This window comes from Leopardus geoffroyi, chromosome D1 (genome assembly GCF_018350155.1).
Source record: "Leopardus geoffroyi isolate Oge1 chromosome D1, O.geoffroyi_Oge1_pat1.0, whole genome shotgun sequence".
Classification (NCBI taxonomy): domain Eukaryota; kingdom Metazoa; phylum Chordata; class Mammalia; order Carnivora; family Felidae; genus Leopardus; species Leopardus geoffroyi.
In genome coordinates, this window is record NC_059329.1 from 984,982 (window position 1) to 1,002,357 (window position 17,376).

The 17,376-nt window shown below is 46.8% G+C and overlaps 1 long non-coding RNA gene across 1 annotated transcript; it reads right to left on the reverse strand.

Annotated features, from left to right (window-relative positions):
* Nucleotides 1-603: 603 nt before the first annotated feature.
* On the reverse strand, nt 604-16,762 carry LOC123602238. Its single transcript, XR_006714423.1, has 3 exons — nt 16,578-16,762; nt 9,597-9,689; nt 604-1,061 (listed from the first exon to the last, which is right to left on the reverse strand). It is a non-coding gene; the product is annotated as an uncharacterized LOC123602238 (long non-coding RNA).
* Nucleotides 16,763-17,376: the final 614 nt, after the last annotated feature.

The window sequence follows — 17,376 nt, forward strand, 5'->3', positions numbered from 1 at the left end:
GTGGCCGGAGCTTGGTGAGTAAGGGCAGAGAGGCACAAGATGAGGGTTGGGGTTATTCAGGCGAGAAGTGTGGATTTTAATTTACATATGATGGAAAGCCATTCGAGAATTGGCAGAGTGATATGTTATGATTTATATTTTTAAAACCGACTACGCCAGGGGCTCCTGGGTGGCTCAGTCGGTTAATTGCCCACTTCAGCACAGGTCATGATCTCACCGGCCAGGAGTTCGAGTCCCATGTCAGGCTCTGAGCTGACAGCTGAGGGCCTGGAGCCTGCTTCAGATTCTGTGTCTCCCTCTCTCTCTGCCCCTCCCTGGCTCTCTTTCTTGCAAAAATAAATAAACATTTTTTTTTTTTTAACGTTTATTTATTTTTGGGACAGAGAGAGACAGAGCATGAACGGGGGAGGGGCAGAGAGAGAGGGAGACACAGAATCGGAAACAGGCTCCAGGCTCTGAGCCATCAGCCCAGAGCCCGACGCGGGGCTGGAACTCACGGACCGCGAGATCGTGACCTGGCTGAAGTCGGACACTTAACCGACTGCGCCACCCAGGCGCCCCAATAAACATTTTTAAAAATTAAAAAAATACAAAAATAAAAAAGACTACACCAGCTCTCTAAAGGAACAAGAGTAGAAACGGGGAATCTTGTCCAAGGCCTACTGCGTGACGTCTCCAACCACCATAGAAGTGGCGACAAGGGAAGCCGCAGATGGGTTTGGGATGTGGACTGGGTGTGGAGTCGGTTGCACGTGGCAGGTGACAGAAAGAGAGATTAAGGCTGACCCCTCGGTTTGTGGCTTGAGCACCTGGGTGGGCGATAGTTCCACGTCCCATTCCTTGGAACGGGCCACTCTCAGAACTTGGCCTCAGTGTCCCTCTGTCATCTCTGAGTCCCGCAAGACAGCCTCTCTCCAGAACGCGGGCAGAGCGAGCCACGGTAGAACCAAGTTTCAATGATCATGTGTTGGTGTCTCTGTGGTCAGCGGTGCTCCGTCTGGGCAGCGCTGGGCGTTACTGAAGTCCACTGTCACCCAGGAGAGGTGCACATGGGGTATCACCTGCAGTGACAGCAGACAGGAAGTAAGAACTATAGCTGAAGAGATGAAACTGGTTGTTGGAGGATCATTGCAATGCTGGGGAAATAGAACAGAAAGATTCCAACAAAAGCCCCCTCTGTAACAACATAGAAGAGAAAGAGAACGTGGTTTCAGTGCTGGGTAAGCATGATCAGCGATAGCATGGGTGTAAGCTACAAGTGACTACAGAGTCTGGAGAGATTTTCACGTAAATGTATACAGAAAGTGGGGGAGAGGCAGGAGAGACGAGAGGATAGACCCTGTGATGGTCTCATCATACCCGAGGGAGACTGTGAGCTGACTCAGTAAGTGTTTACACTTTCAAGGGTCAGGAGGCCCAAGACTTTGCTTTGTGAGATCACAAGCTCAGGCCACTTTTACCAGGTCTGCTGTGTCCTCAAGGTGACATCCTGAAGAGGGGACGGTAGGGAGGCAGTGGCCTCCATCGTCAAAGAAAACTCATCACTGTACCTTTTCTTTTGTTTCTTTTTTTTTTTTTTAATGTTTATTTATTTTTGAGACAGAGAGAGACACAGCATGAGGAGGGAAGGGGCAGAGAAAGAGGGAGACACAGAATGTGAAGCAGGCTCCAGGCTCTGAGCTGTCAGCCCAGAGCCCGACGTGGGGCTCGAACTCACGAACTGTGAGATGGTGACCTGAGCCGAAGTTGGACGCTTAACCAACTGAGCCACCCAGGCGCCCCATCGCTGTTCCTTTTCAAGTGGCCACGTAATTTTTCCCAAGACCTTTCATGTAGCCCACCCCAAATAAATAATACATGATATATGAGAATTTCATCATGTAATAAAAGCAAGATAATACATTATAGGCATTTGTGGTTTCTCCCAGGACTTCCCCCCAGTCCTAACTCCTAAGGCCCCTTCCAGGAGAGGGGGGAGTGTGCCAGCCCCATCCTGAACCTTCGTTAAGCAGAATCAGTGGCCCAGGAGAGAGGGGCTGAGCCAAAGAAGCAAGAACGGATGCCAAGATGATGCAAAGGGCTATAATTTATTGGTCGGAAGAAGCAAAAGAAATCCAAGGAAGGGGAAAGAAAAGCAAAACAAAGAAACACAGGGATGACATTTAGAGGGAGTTTTTGGTGATGCTTTTGAGACCGGGGCTTTGAGTCACCTGTGGGCTGAAGACTCCCAGAGAGATGGATGGGGCCAAGAGGACGAAGCGCTATTACGTTACATGTGGAATTACACTCAGTATTCTTCAAGTTAGGCAAAGATTCGGATGACGTTTAAACGGCCTGTGAATACTGAACTAATTTCTTACACAGAACGGGAAGCCCTTCAGGGACTGGGTTGGGTCACCCCTTATCCAAGACTCAGGGGAGTATTAACCTTGAAGGTGATGTGAAGTCAGTAGAAATCATCCACAAGTTCTTTGAGGGGCACCTACAGTAATGACATCATGGAGGAAGGAACAGAATGGTATAAGCTGTGGCCAAACTCTTGAGGCTCTTATATTTGGATAAATGAAAGTTTTCCATAGGACACATAAGTAATAACATACCACCAAAAGGGATGTCATAAGACTATGAGGGCTGCTGAGTTGGTAGGAGGGTTTGCCTGCGGTTTGCTGGGTATGAATAGCTATTTTTCCTGTTCTATTTTTTAAGATTGCCTCTCCCAAACTGTAATAATTTTTTTAAACTTGAAGATTCTACAATTCCACCATATATACCAAACAAAAAACACCATTCTTAGAAAAAAAAAAAAAAAAAAAAAAAGCATGGGGAAAAAGCACTCAGGGGTGATAGTTCTCCAGGTAATCTTTTTTTTTTTTCTCCTTTCCACTTTTGTTAATTTTCCCATTTTTCTAAAGTTAAAATTTTTACATATAACGTAATACTTTTAAGCCTTAATTTTAGAACTGTATGTGTAATAATGATAAAAAACGTGTTGGGCACCTGGTTGGGCACTAGATGAAAGATAAGCATGATTTAATCTCTTGAGTTCAGACCCGAGGAAGAAAAGACTAAAACAAAATTCTACGATGGAGAGCAAAATCCAGAACTTACTCAAATTCTTTCCCCCAGATATATTAAGGAGACTCTTTCCAATGGTCCAGTCTTTGTGCAGACATCGCTGCCATTTGCCTGATCATGTGACTCGTATCTTGGTGAGGTTAACCTCGGAAAGAAGACTGTCCTGGGACCTCAGTATTTGTTTCTGATCTCAGCCCTGCAGCTGACTTACCGTGTATGAGGTCAAGCTATCTAACCAGTTTTACTCTTGACTTCTTCATCGTAAAAATAAGGGATTTACATGCGTTGCTGGTGGTAATGTAAAATGCTGCACATGGTGTGGAAAACAGATTGGCAGTTCCCCAGAGTCCAATACAGACTCATCCTATTACCCAACAATTTTACTCCCAGGTATACACTCAAAGGAATGAAAAATGGACTCAGATATTGTAAATCCAATATTTACAGCATTTTCCACAATATTGATAAAGGGAAACGAGCATCCATCGGCAAAGAACAGATAAACCGAATGCGGTAAACGCATGGAAAATGTTCGAAACTCAGTTCCCTACACCAACAAGCAATGCTCAGGCACCAGCTGTATGCGCTACAGTTTAATTCACCTCTGACACTACCTACCTGGAGAGAGCTTCAGACGGCACAGGTGAAGGGTTCAATTCCCCCACCCCCAATACACACACACTTCGGTGGCCAGCTGCCAGTCACCCCGGTTGTTAGTCGTGCTTCTGACCGACTGGCTATAAATCAGAGGTTCCAAGGGCCTGTCCTTGGGTTCGATTTACTGGAGTGGCTCACTGAACTCAGGAAACCCCTTTAGTCACTGGAATACTGGCTTACTATAAAAGGACAGAACTCAGGAACCACCAGACAGGCTTACTATAAAAGGACAGAGCAAGGAATGGGGATAGGGCTCGGGGCTTCGCCTGCTCCAGGGAGCCACTGGCCCCCAGATCTCCACACTGTTTACCAACCGGGATGCTCTCTGAACCCTGTCCTTTCTGGGTATTAATGGAGGCTTCATTACATAGGTACGGTGATGCATCATCACCTGTGGGCCGCGTTTTTACCTACAGCCCCTCTCCCCTCCCTGGAGGTCAGGGGCTGGGACTGCAGTCTCCCGTTCTGTGAGTCACCTGGCTGGTCCCCCTGGCGACGAGTGATCTTGCTCTAGTGACTGAGGGACTTTCCAAAAACCACCGCATTAACATAACAAAAGACACCTTGAACTTTCTCAGACTTCGGAAATTCCACGAGTTTTATTTAGATGCTGTCCTGCTGGAAAGGAAAATGAGGACCCGTATGCATTTCTTTTTTTTTTTTTTAATTTTTTTTTTTTCAACGTTTATTTATTTTTGGGACAGAGAGAGACAGAGCATGAACAGGGGAGGGGCAGAGAGAGAGGGAGACACAGAATCGGAAACAGGCTCCAGGCTCTGAGCCATCAGCCCAGAGCCCGACGCGGGGCTCGAACTCACGGACCGCGAGATCGTGACCTGGCTGAAGTCGGACGCTTAACCGACTGCGCCACCCAGGTGCCCCCCGTATGCATTTCTTATAAAAGACGAGGCGCCTGGCTGGCTCAGTCCGTAGAGCGTGCGCTCTTGATTTGGGGTTGGGCGTGGAGCCTACTCCAAACAACAATCCCACTATACACCATACCACGGAATATTCTTCAGCCGCAAAAGGGAACAAAGTTCTGAAACATGGATGGGCTCTGGAAACATGCTAAGTGAAATATGCCAGATGTAGAAGACAAATATTATGTGATTCCAGTTAGTGACTTAGAAATATCTAAACTCTCTTTGAACTCATGTTCTAGAACACCATGGCCGAAGGGCTCATGAAAGAAGAGCAAGCCTATGTGGGCCGTGAAGGATGTGTTGTAACTAGTCCCCTAGACTCCGCCAGGACAGTGGAGCCCAAGTATGGCAAGTGGGAGACTGCGGGCCAAGTCCAGTGGGGAGAGGTGTTTCGTTTGGCTTTTGCAGTTTACCAACATAGCACTTAAGATTTTAAATAATTTGTTGCTAAAATGTAAAACCTAGGGGTATCGCGATAAAAAATTCTCATGTCTAATTCCTCTTGAAATACTGAAAGATGCAGTCCCAACTAGCTAGAGACAGTGCTCGCCCCAAACATCCCTCCCTCTTTACGTACTCCCAGCTGGCCTCACTGGTGTTGCTACGTGACTTGCCTGTCCTGTGGCATTTGAATTTGGGGCCCCTCGCATCAACCAATGATCGGGTGAACTGTTTCTGAGAGCCCTACACTTGGGTTGTCAATGCTTTAAAAGCAAAGTGTCAGAGAAATTTCTTTTTCTTAATTGAGTTCCTTTCACCTCATCTACCACACGGAAGGGACTGTTCTGGGCTGCCACACAGGGTTTCAGTTTTCTGTAACTGACACAAATATATGTGAATAATTTTGTGAGCACAGAGTTCTAAAGAATGCTTAAAATAAAGAGATTTTTCATGCATGAAGTCTCTGAAGTTTGATCACTGCTTCCTTGAATATTCAAACATTTTATAACAACGTTTAAAAGCCTCTACTTTTACTAGGTTTATTTTCTATTTCAAAAGGAGTCATAAGTATCACATGAAAGTTGAAAAAGACAATTTAAACAATACACAGAAGTCTGTAAGAAAAAAAGCCCTTCCTGTTTGACCTCCCTAGGGGTAACCACAGGTGTTAGGTTTTTATCTCTCCAGACCTCTGTTTTTGTTTGTATGTGTGTTTTTGCACATACAGTTATGCAGAGATTTGTACGTGCAATTATATGAACATGGAAACATACAACAGGTCTTTTTTTTTCCACAAAAAAGAAGTACACTGTAGTTATTGTTTCACAACTTGCTTTTTTAATTGGACAATATATTGTGATCATGTTTCCATAGCTACACAAAGAGATATGCTTCCTCCTTTGCGATGACAGCGTGGCATCAGTGCATGGGTATAGTTTATTTAAAATTAATTATTTTGACAGATATTTAGGTTATCTCTGATTTCTCCTAATTTAAATTTACGGCACTGCACGCATCCCTCAGCCAATATCCTGGCGACACGGAAAAAGTGATTTTGAGGAGTGTATTCTTAGCAAGATTATTCAGTCAGAGCATGTGTGTTTTAAAAATTCTGATCAGCATTGTGAAATGTACTTTCAAATTTATATTCCCACTCTTGCTGACACTGAACATTACCTCTTTGTCTTTTGCCAGCGTGATAGGCAAGTGATGGAGTCTCATTTTGTTCAATTTGCATTTCTCTTTTTATTAACTGAGACCGCACACCTTTGGTTATTTTATCAGGCATTTGCATTTCCTCTTCTGGGAACGACGTGTTTACATCCTTAGTTGCTTAACTCTTATTTACGTACATGAAAATATATCTACAGATCTATAAACTAAGAGATGTTGCAAAACGCAGCTCCTGGCTCGGTGAGAATGTTTGCTCTTGTTCCCGGCCAGTGTATCAGCTTCCTCTTGTCGTGGCTTGTAGATGTCTGAATCAACGGTAAGATAAGTAACTTCTGTTCTTCTCCCAGAACAACTAGCTTGGTGTGGTGTGTAATTTAAAAAGAAAGAAATGACAAAGGTCTCTCACTGGCCTTTAGAAGATCGTAATCGAATGCTATGAAATGCACGTGGGAGCAAGTACAACAAAAATAATAAAAATCACTTGCCTTTGATCAGTGCTTTGCAGTTTGTGTTCTTTTGATAAATAAGGTGTAAATAAATAATGAAAAAATTAGGTAAAAAAGATAAGCACCGTAACATAACAGGGCTTTAGGGGAAAGAGAAATAAACTGGTGCTGTGGGGAGTGGTATTGTGGAACAGGAGAGAATTCTGAGGACAATGGAGAGATGGCAGATAGGATGAGAAGGATTTTTGTGGGCAGAAGAGACAGAACAAGAGGGTGAGGGTCTATCTGGGAAAGAAAGATCATTGCCCTCTGAACTGAGCATCGCATTTGGAATGTCTGGGAAGTGGCCACAGCAGTGAAGAATTCTCTATCAACTTTTCTTCCTTTGAGCACCATGCTACCGTTAACTCAATCTTGAGGTTATATTATACTTTTTTTAAAAAATTGGGTTAGCAATACTTATGTTGGTCAAAATAGACCTTAAAACAAAGACCGTAACAAGAAACAAAGAAAGTCACTACATGATGATAAAGGCAACAATCCAACAAGAGGATGTAGCAATAGTAAATACGTATGCACCCAACATGAAAGCATCTAAATACATAAAGCAAATATTAACAGACATAAAGGAAGAAATTGACAGTAATACAGTAATAGTAGGATCCTTTCATGCCCCGCTTACATCAATAGATACATCATCCAGACAGAAAATCAGTGTGCAAATAGTGGCTCCGAATGACACACTGGGCCAGATGGACCTAACAGATATATCCAGAACGTGCCCATCCCCAAACAACAGAATACACATTTGTTTTCAAGTGCACATGGGACATTCTCCAGAAGAGATTGCATTTTAGGCTACAAAAGAAGTCTCAATAATTCAAAAAGACTGAAGTCATACCATGCACCTTTTCTGACCACAATGCTATGAAATTTGAAGTCAACCACAAGAAAAACTCTGGAAATACACAAATACAGGCAGAGCAAACAGCATGCTACTAAGAATGAATGGGTCAATCAAGAAATCAAAGAAGAAATTAAAAAATACATGTAAACAAATGAAAATGAAAATACAACAGTCCAAAATCTCTGAAACGCAGCAAGAGTGGTTCCAGGAGGGAAGTTTATAATAACGCAGGCCTGCTCAAGAAATAAGAAAAGTCTCAAATAAACACCATAACCTTACACCTAAAGGAGCTAGAAAGAGAGGACCAAACAAAGCTCCAAGCCAGTGGAAGAAAAGAAGACACAACAACGGGGAGAGTGTCTATCTGGGAAAGAAAGATCGCTCCCCTTTGAATTGAGCATGGCACTTGGAACATTTGGAAGTGACTGTAGAGGGAAGAATGCCCTATTAACTTTCTCCCTTTTGAGCACCATACTCCAGTTAACTCAACTGCAAGTTATTTCATAATTTTTTATCAGCCACATCTCATATGACTGGTTTATACTGAGTTTGAGGTGAATAGAAATCTTCTGGTGTTTGCACATGGACCTTGTCTGTGACCACAGGAGGAAGATGCCACATCTGAACCATCCTGTCCCTGACCCAGTCACACGGTCACAGCAACATCCACGAACTCACGGATTCCTTCGTTCATCTGTTACAACATTCCAAAGACAGGTATCCCTGCCCACTCTGCATTAGGACTCTGTGCCCGGTCCTGGGGACATGAAGATGAGAACGTCAAGTTCCCTTCCTTGTGGAACACGAGGACCCCCACAGGCTGGGGGAAGGGAAGGCTTAGCTGCTCAGCTAGCTGCGACACTCCAGTCTCCAAGTGACAGAGATAACACGTCGGAATCTGAGTTGCTTGAGGGCCTCCGGGTCTTGTGCACTCTTGTTACCGAGCGCTGGCCTCGCTGGGTGCCTGGAGCTCAAGGACTGGTGACGTGAGCTCCTGAGGAGGTGGTGACCCACGGTCTCATTCAGGGTGGCCTTGGTCTTAATTTATACTGTATTTTGTATTCTATCTGTTCACAGGTGAGTAGGCTTCAGTGGAAGAAGGAAGTTGTACTGAGGCTTAAAATATTATTTCTTATTAACCAGATGGCTTAGGTGACCCTCTAGCATATTAGAAAGGTGCTATGGCTGTAAGGACAGTGGCATTATAATCTAACATATTTAGACACCGGTTACTTCTTTGAAGATACTTATGTTCAGATTGTCTGGTTTTGAACTGTCTTGTTGCTTGTTGTAAACGATAAGTTTAACAATAATAAAGTATCTAATTTTCAACTCCCTGGGTTTCTGTATTAACAAAACAATTTGTATTTTCCCCGTATCAAATAAATCAGATACTGTATTTATAAAACACCAATGAAAAAAGCCTGACTTCAGGGTTAAGACAGGCACAGTGAATGACACTGCCGTTAAGTGTTAGAAGACCAGACTTCTGGCCTCATTTCTGCCACTTCTAATTGTGGAGCCCAAGCCACAGACGTATAGCTCTAGTTTCCTCTTTGGTGAAATGAGAATGAGGAGTACTGATAAATATGTGTGTGTGTGTATATACACACACACACACACACACACACGTTTTGGAAACAGCTTATTTTTTTTAAGTTTAGTTATTTATTTTGAGAGAGAACGAGGAGGGGAAGGGCAGACAGGGAGGGAGAGAGAGAATACCAAGCAGGCTCTGCGCTGTCAGCGCGAGGTCCGACGTGGGGCTCAAACTCACGAACTGTGAGATCATCACCTGAGCCAAAACCAAGAGTTGGACACTTAATCGACTGAGCCATGCAGGCGCCCCAGGAGGACTTATTTGACAAAGGAGGGTCTTATGTCCCATCCAACAGCAACGTGGAACCGTACCCATGAATTCAGGGGACACGAGCATGTGCTGACTCCAGCATCTGCCCCGCTAAACATACTCACTGTGGCATCCAAAGCCCGATTCTCCATCCGTCCTTGCCTCATCTGCAAGCATCAGGGAAGCTCCTTAGTTTCTCAGAACTTCCATTTCTTCAGCTGGGATATGAGAATAATAAGAGCACCTCTGTCAAAGTGATGTTAGAAAGAAGACATGAGACAATTCATAGAAAACCCCTACTGTTGCATCTGGCTCAGCAAGTGGTCAGTGTTACTTCTGTCTTCGTCTAAAATACTTAGGTCTAGCTTCCCTATGCTTCCTAGGAGCATGGTTTCATACGGTTTCTCCAGCCAGTGAGGCTCAAGCCTCTAGGATTATGCAAAAATGTTACTGATTTATAAATATTGTCACTGACAGGTGCTGGATAGCAGTAATAATTTTAATAATTTGGTCAGAATTATAATTTGAATGAAATCAACACAATATAGCTCTTATGAGCGGCAGGCCATGTTCTAAGAACGTTACATATATTGACTAACTCAGTCCCCAACAAGGAGGGGTACTATTATTATCATCCCCTTTTTATACACGAGGAAGTCCAAGGGACAGGCCACACAGCTAAGTGGCAAAGGGTATTTAAAGCCAGGACGTTTGCGTCCAGAACTCATGCTCTTAACTACTTTGTTTGACTGATTACTTTATTTTTAAAATTATTATTATTTTTTTTAATGTTTATTTATTTTTGAGAGAAAGAGAAAGAGTACACACGTGAATCGGGGAGGGGCAGAGAGAGAGGGAGGACAGAAGATCTGAAGTGGGCTCTGTGCTGACAGCAGTGAGCCTGACATGAGGCTCAAATTCACTAACCGTGACTTGGTGACCTGAGCTGAAGTTGGGTGCTCGACTGACCGAGCCGCGCAGGCGCCCCTACTTTGCTGACTGTTTTATAAAAACTGTATACACTCCTGAACACGTATTTGCTTTAAACATCAGAAAGTTTTAAGAAGTCTGGGAAACCCTAGAATTAATGATGAAATATGAGAGGAAAGACCAGGTAGACTAAAACGTTAAGATTTTCCATGATAATAAAGAGAGAAAACACTAAATAAAGGGAACCTTTTTGAAGTGAAATCAGTGAAACTCTGTGAGAATGGTCAAGTAGAATTACCAGTGTCACTGGCAATACAACATTGTAGACACCTCAGTTGACTTTCACAGTGAAAACGCATACAAATGGTGGATAAAGGATAAAGGGACATTTAGAAAACTAGACTTCAACAAACTGATGAAGTTAGGAATCTTCAAAGGCTAAACGGGAAGTGAGAAAAGCAAAAATACAAACAGGCCGAAGAGCTGGCTTTCTCCACGAGGACCTTTGCTAAACCAACCTCTGGTTTTCAAGTGACGGGGTTCAGGACACACTACCCTGAAAGATGAGGGACAGCGTTAGAAGAGGGCAGAAGCGGGCGGTCTCTCTGGCCTCCCCTGACCCTTCTCCCCGATGCAGGTCATGAGACCCTCCAGCGAGAGGGGTCCTCCCTATACGAGGAGAGAAGGAGCAGCCTTACCTCCAGGGTGAGGGAGAAGAATCCCAACAGGCAGGCCTGGCTAGGCCTCCTCCAGCTCACCCCCTCATCCCCTTTGTCCTAACCCACTTGTCCACCCTGTCCCCTCGCCATCAAACCTGGTGTAAAAACGCTGGTCATTTCCCTATGAAAGTTCTCAGGTCACGTAAAACTTCTATTAAATGAATTTGTACTATTTGCTCCTATTAATCTGTCCTTGTCGGTTTACTTTCCGGATCCAACCAGGGACCCTGAGAGGGGTGGAAAACTTTTTTCCTCCCCTCCAGGAGCCCGTGAAGGACACAGGGGCCAGGGCCTGGGAGAGCAGAGAGCAAAGGCCTGGAGATTCCAGTGTCCTCTTACTTTTCTTCCTCTCTCTTTCCTTCTGGAAGCCGGTCACATACCAGTCATCATTCCTGGCCCTCCTCCTTCAGCCATGCCTTTTCCTCAGTGGGTAGGAAGTGTAGTCGCAGGAGTCTCCTGGCGGCCTGGGGCTTCCCTCCCTCTAGCTGGCTCTGCAGCCTCCACTCTCCCAGCTGCCCTTTCCCAGGCTCTGTGCCTGGGGAGAAATGGTGAGTCAGAAGTTTCTACTAGGGACGAGTGACAAGCAGATCTGAGTAGAGACAGATTCTTTTCTGTCTTCCCATGGAAGAGAAAGGTGAGCCTCCCGGATGGCGCTTGCCATCCGTTGTAGGAGCGTTAGCGCTCTGGCATTTACCTCCCAATTTAAGCTTTCATGTGTTGTTTCATTCAATAAATATTTATGAAGGGCCCAGTCTGTGACAATTGGTTAAGTGCTGGGGACATAAGAAGGGAGGTGAGACGTATTCCCTGCCCTTCCAGAGCTTGAGTGGAACTCTCAGGAGTGGGCTGTTTCTAACCCCTGCTTGCAAACAAAGCGCGTGAAGCTCGGAGAGGCCAAGGGAAGAGTGGTCACAGGATTAAGGCTGCACCTGTCCATTCTCTGGCCCTCGCTCCTTCTACCACACCTGCCGCTCACGGAGGATCTGTGCTAGCGAAGGCTTTTGGGTGGAAAATGACAGAAAAAGAAATCGAACTACCTTAAACTAAAACAGGAATTTGGGAATTAGGTATGAAACCAAACCCTAGGAAGGGGAAGGGAGGGTGCGGGTGTCAGGGGAGACCCGGCCCCAGGGAATCTCCCTTGCTCTTGTATCTTTTGCATCCCCATAGTTTGGACTGACCTGTTACCTACTATGTCGGACAGATTCTCTCCAGGCAACGGGGAGGGGGGGGGGGGCAGCTTACTGGCAGTCTGTCCCGCATCCTAATGACTCACGACAAAGGAAAAAAGGCTACTTCCCTGCTACCTACAGTTAGAACAATTCTGGGGAAAGTGGATTTATTCTACGTGTACCATAAGCACACCTCTGGAGCCGCCCTTGACACCAGAGGGGTGAGGAGTTCTGATTGGCTCTACCTGTGTCCCTCTACTTCTGTAGCCAAGGATGACAATGCTTATAATGGAAAGAAGGGCTGGTGGCCCCAATGTGGCCGCAGCATGCTGAGAACAGTGCCAACACTCAGTAGGTACCTGATGACATCAGCCAAAAAAGAAGAAGCAATCCCAATAAGGGTCTGGCACAGCACCTTTACGTCAATACTAATGGTACCACCTTCTAATATTCAAATGCTATATTGATGAGCTTTGTTCTACTAGATAGCCTCTAAAAAATTAATTAGGAAGCCTGTCCTGCTTTATTCTTGTCTAAATAACATTCGATACATATGTTCCTTGATGTTTAAAAAAAAAAAATTCACCCATAAAAACATTGGGAACTAGGTTTTGGAAAAGGATGCTGATACTTATTTAAAATTCTTGGGGCGCCTGGGTGGCGCAGTCGGTTGAGCGTCCGACTTCAGCCAGGTCACGATCTCGTGGTCCGTGAGTTCGAGCCCCGCGTCGGGCTCTGGGCTGATGGCTCAGAGCCTGGAGCCTGTTTCCTATTCTGTGTCTCCCTCTCTCTCTGCCCCTCCCCCGTTCATGCTCTGTCTCTCTCTGTCCCAAAAATAAATAAACGTTGAAAAAAAAAATTAAAAAAATAAAAAATAAATAAAAAAATAAATAAAATTCTTTCCTGGCCGGGGGGGGGGGGGGGGGGGCGCCTGGCTGGCTCAATCCGTGAAGCATGCGACTCTTAATCTTGGGGTTGTGACTTCAAGCCCCACGTTGGGTTTAATTAAATAAAAATAAATAAAAATTAAAAACAATAGAATAAAATAAAAATTCTTTCCTGGGTATTGAGTGTATTTAAATTTGTATAATTAGTAACATATGATAGATATTCAAACTACGTGAGTTTCCTCTCCAACTGGAAAACAGAGGAGATTGTAATGCTAAAGATGACTGAGAAAGGGTATAACTTTAAGGTACTTTAAGAATTTTAAGAAGATTAATATGAGAGCAGTGCTGAAAAAGAAAAGCATCAGAGAACGTTTTGGGACCGTGCTTCTCAAACAACTGGTGATGAAGAACCAACTGCTTTTCTCTTTTAAAAACTGAATGCTGATCACTTGTAAGACACTATTATAAGGAGCAGGAAAATAAAACTGGTGTACAAAACGCAGCCCGGGGGCGCCTGGGTGGCGCAGTCGGTTAAGCGTCCGACTTCAGCCAGGTCACGATCTCGCGGTCCGTGAGTTCGAGCCCCGCGTCGGGCTCTGGGCTGATGGCTCAGAGCCTGGAGCCTGTTTCGGATTCTGTGTCTCCCTCTCTCTCTGCCCCTCCCCCGTTCATGCTCTGTCTCTCTCTGTCCCAAAAATAAATAAACGTTGAAAAAAAAATTAAAAAACAAAAACAAAAAAAAAAAAAAACGCAGCCCGATGCCCTACTTTTAGATTCAATAAAATCACTCTCTCACATTACTGTAAATGTTTCTAATTTTTTTTTTTAACGTTTTTATTTTATTTTTGAGACAGAGAGAGACAGAGCATGAACGGGGGAGGGTCAGAGAGAGAGGGAGACACAGAATCGGAAGCAGGCTCCAGGCTCTGGGCCATCAGCCCAGAGCCCGACGCGGGGCTCGAACTCACGGGCAGCGAGATCGTGACCTGGCTGAAGTCAGACGCTTAACCGACTGCGCCACCCAGGCGCCCCTACTGTAAATGTTTCTAAGGAATATCTCCGTTTCTTCCTTGCCTTGGGTTGGACTGGGAATCACCTTTTCAGGGAGGGGAACTAGCAGCAAGGTTGTGCAATAACGCCCGTGTCGGCACCGTCAAAGACCACCAGGCACGCACCTGCCCCTGAGCAAGCAGGGTTGTTGCTCAGTGTATCCAGGGAGACAGCGCACCCTGCAACACGTTAGCAAGAAGTGACTGAAAAGGACTTTTGGGGGAGGATTTCGGCTTCTGTTAGGTCATACTGAGACATGGTTGGATGCTGTCCTCAAGCAGGGGCAATTCTATGAGTGGGTACAGGATGAGGACAGGGATAAACAGAATCCAAAGCTTTCACTGGCCCAGAGACAACGGCAGTCATTTCCGCTAGGATGGAAAACATTTTGGTTATTTTTGTGGCTTGGACATGTTCCTGTTTTTGTCTGTGTTCAGACAAGCTCACGGAGCCGCCCGGTCTCAGGATGTTCTGCGAAACTGTTTGTGCCCTCACTAGTGATGAGGGCCGGGCCAGCTCCCAGAGGCAGGGTGACTTTCTCTTTCCCACGGCTGTGAGGGGACAAGTGGGCTGTAAAAGGTTAAAAACATTTGAAGGTAAAGGAACCGGATGTGGGGAGTCGCTCACACGCAGGGTTTGTGCCCCCGCAGGCCTGGGCTGGAACTCAAGAGTCTGCATTTCTAAGCAGTCACCAGGCCCAGGCGCTGCTGATGATGCCAGGGCCAGGCCATACTCGGAAAACCGGTGAGGTTGGTGAAGGTTATCAAAGGTGGGGATGTTTACAGGAAGGAAAGACCTATTGTAGTCAGCCGTGTTCCCAGGATAAAGTCTAGAGCTTTCTGGAAATACTCTGGTGTGGTTCTGACCCTGGGCTGCACTGTGCCTGTTCCTGGTTTAAATTACCACTCTCTGAGGGGCATGTTCACAAAGGAAGGTTCTGTCCAAAGTAATGGGTGCAGATGGTTGACAAATAAGTTTGTCATTAACATGAAAATAAGTTATGTGTTTATGGTCCACGTTCCAGGAAGTTCCCAGTTACAAAGAAGCAGATCCATTTTAGGAAAATGGGTTTGAAAACCAGCAATTCAACTGGATTATCTGCAAACTGACTTATTCACAAGTAGATGTTGAACAAAATGCAAAGTAACTCTCACAATCCCCTTTTTACCTATTTTATTCTGTGGCCTTAAGACAGAATTCCTTTTGTAAGGAAGACGTAATCGCTTATCCTTTTGAAACATATACATGTCTGTACCCAAAAAATTGACTTTCTGCCTGACTTTGTTTATTCTTTCCTGAGACATCTGGTGAAGAGAGGAAGTGGTAAATAGGGTGGAAACGGCGGGATCTCTAATTGTGCTGAATAAAGGTTTTGACTTTCCTCTACATTCGGCTGCAGAGGGGATAAAAGAAACCAAGTGTGACCGATTACGTGCTGGCTACTTTATTATGTTGACTGGGTTACAGAAGACCTTTGACCAAGTCCTTGTCCTCAAGGAGGCTCCAGTCCATCGCAGGGACACAGCCACAATCAGCTAGAGAGAATAAAGTGTCACGGGTGTTGTGACAGACATTTGGATAAGGACGTTGAGACTGGCAACCACGGATACTAAGTGAGGAGGGAAGATGGGAGATGACAGGGGAGAGCGGAGGCAAAGTTCACAGCGGAGCTGACCTTGGGGTTGAGCCTTGAAGTGGAGGAAGGACTGAAGGAGGGCGCATCCCGGAGGGAGGCGGCGGGGTCAGCCTGTCCAGAGGGCGGGGGCGGGGAATACCAGACCTGTCCCCAGCGAGCCGGCGCTAACCCTCGCGGGGCCGGGGCAGGGGCACAGGTACCGCGGCCTGGCCGGTGGCCCTGCTGTGACCCCGAGGTCCTCGCACACGCGTGAGCAATGCCGTCCGTGTCCCACCGGCACCCCCGGAGAGTAAGACGGAAGAGGGGACTCCCTTCCGTCCCGCGCGGGTCTCCTTCCCGAGATAAAGCGCACCAAGACGAGATGGGAAAGAAGGCACCTCCCGGCCGGCCCGGTCACCGGTGAGCGGTGCGGGGTCGGGGCCCGCGGCAGGTGGAAGGGCGGGGAAAACCGGTGCGGAAGGGCCACCGAGAGACCCGCAGATACAAGCCTGAGCCCCGAGCCGGGATCCGCTGCAGGTTTGCAGCTAAGACCGGCAACCTGGGGACGCGAGAAGCATGACCTCTCTTCGTGGCCCTCACCCGTGGGGCGGCGTCACGTGGCCTCCAAGCTGCCGGCACCTCGGGCCGAAGAGGGCCAGCGTCCGCCGCCCCAGCAGCTCGCACCCCCTCCAGTCACGCCCTGGGGCCGCTCGGGCCCACGTGGCCTCACCTGCCTGTGGTCCTCGTCGGCACCGTGCTGTCGGCTCCGCCGCTTCTGGCAGTTTCCCTGACACATTTAGGACGCTGGAATATTGGCCCAAGCTCTGAAACCCCGGCGCTGAAGGAGGTGCTCCCGGGGGGAACCCCTCGCGTTGCGTCTGGAGGCCTGCAGCGTCCTGGGGCCCGCCGGCCCGTGCGCATGCGCACCTCTCCCCGCCCGCCTGCCGCCGTCAGCTCCCGCCCGCCGGTGCGCATGCCCACACGCGTTTCTGACACCGGTTCTCCCCAACGTCCAGCTGCGTGTCCCACGTTTTCACTCAGCCCCACGCTGTGTCCCTGAGGAGGCCTCAGATCCCACCCGGTCAGGGCTCAGTCCCGGGACTCTGTTCCTCAACCCCCATTTCAGTTGTGGGTCATGAGGGGTGGGTCCCCAGGGTCCTCGCGACTGCTGTCCACCTTGGCTGGACATCTCGTGATCGCACGCTCGCCCTCGTCAGAGTAAAGCATTTGCTAGGGCAGCTCTCAGAACTCAGGGAAACACGTTTACCCGCTTATTAAAGGACACGACAAAGGTGCAGATGAACAGCCAGACGAAGAGTCGCGTGGGGTGAGTTCTGGGAGGCCCCAGAACAGGAGCTTCTGGAGTTGGGGTGTCACCCTCCCTGAATGTGGGTGTGTTCACCGACACGGGAGCCCTCTGAGCCCCTTGCTTTAGGCATGATCAGTCCATTTTCAGCCCCTCTCCCTTCCCGAGAGAATGGAGGGTGAGGGTGCTGAAATTTCAAGTTCCTAATCCTGGCTTGGTCTTC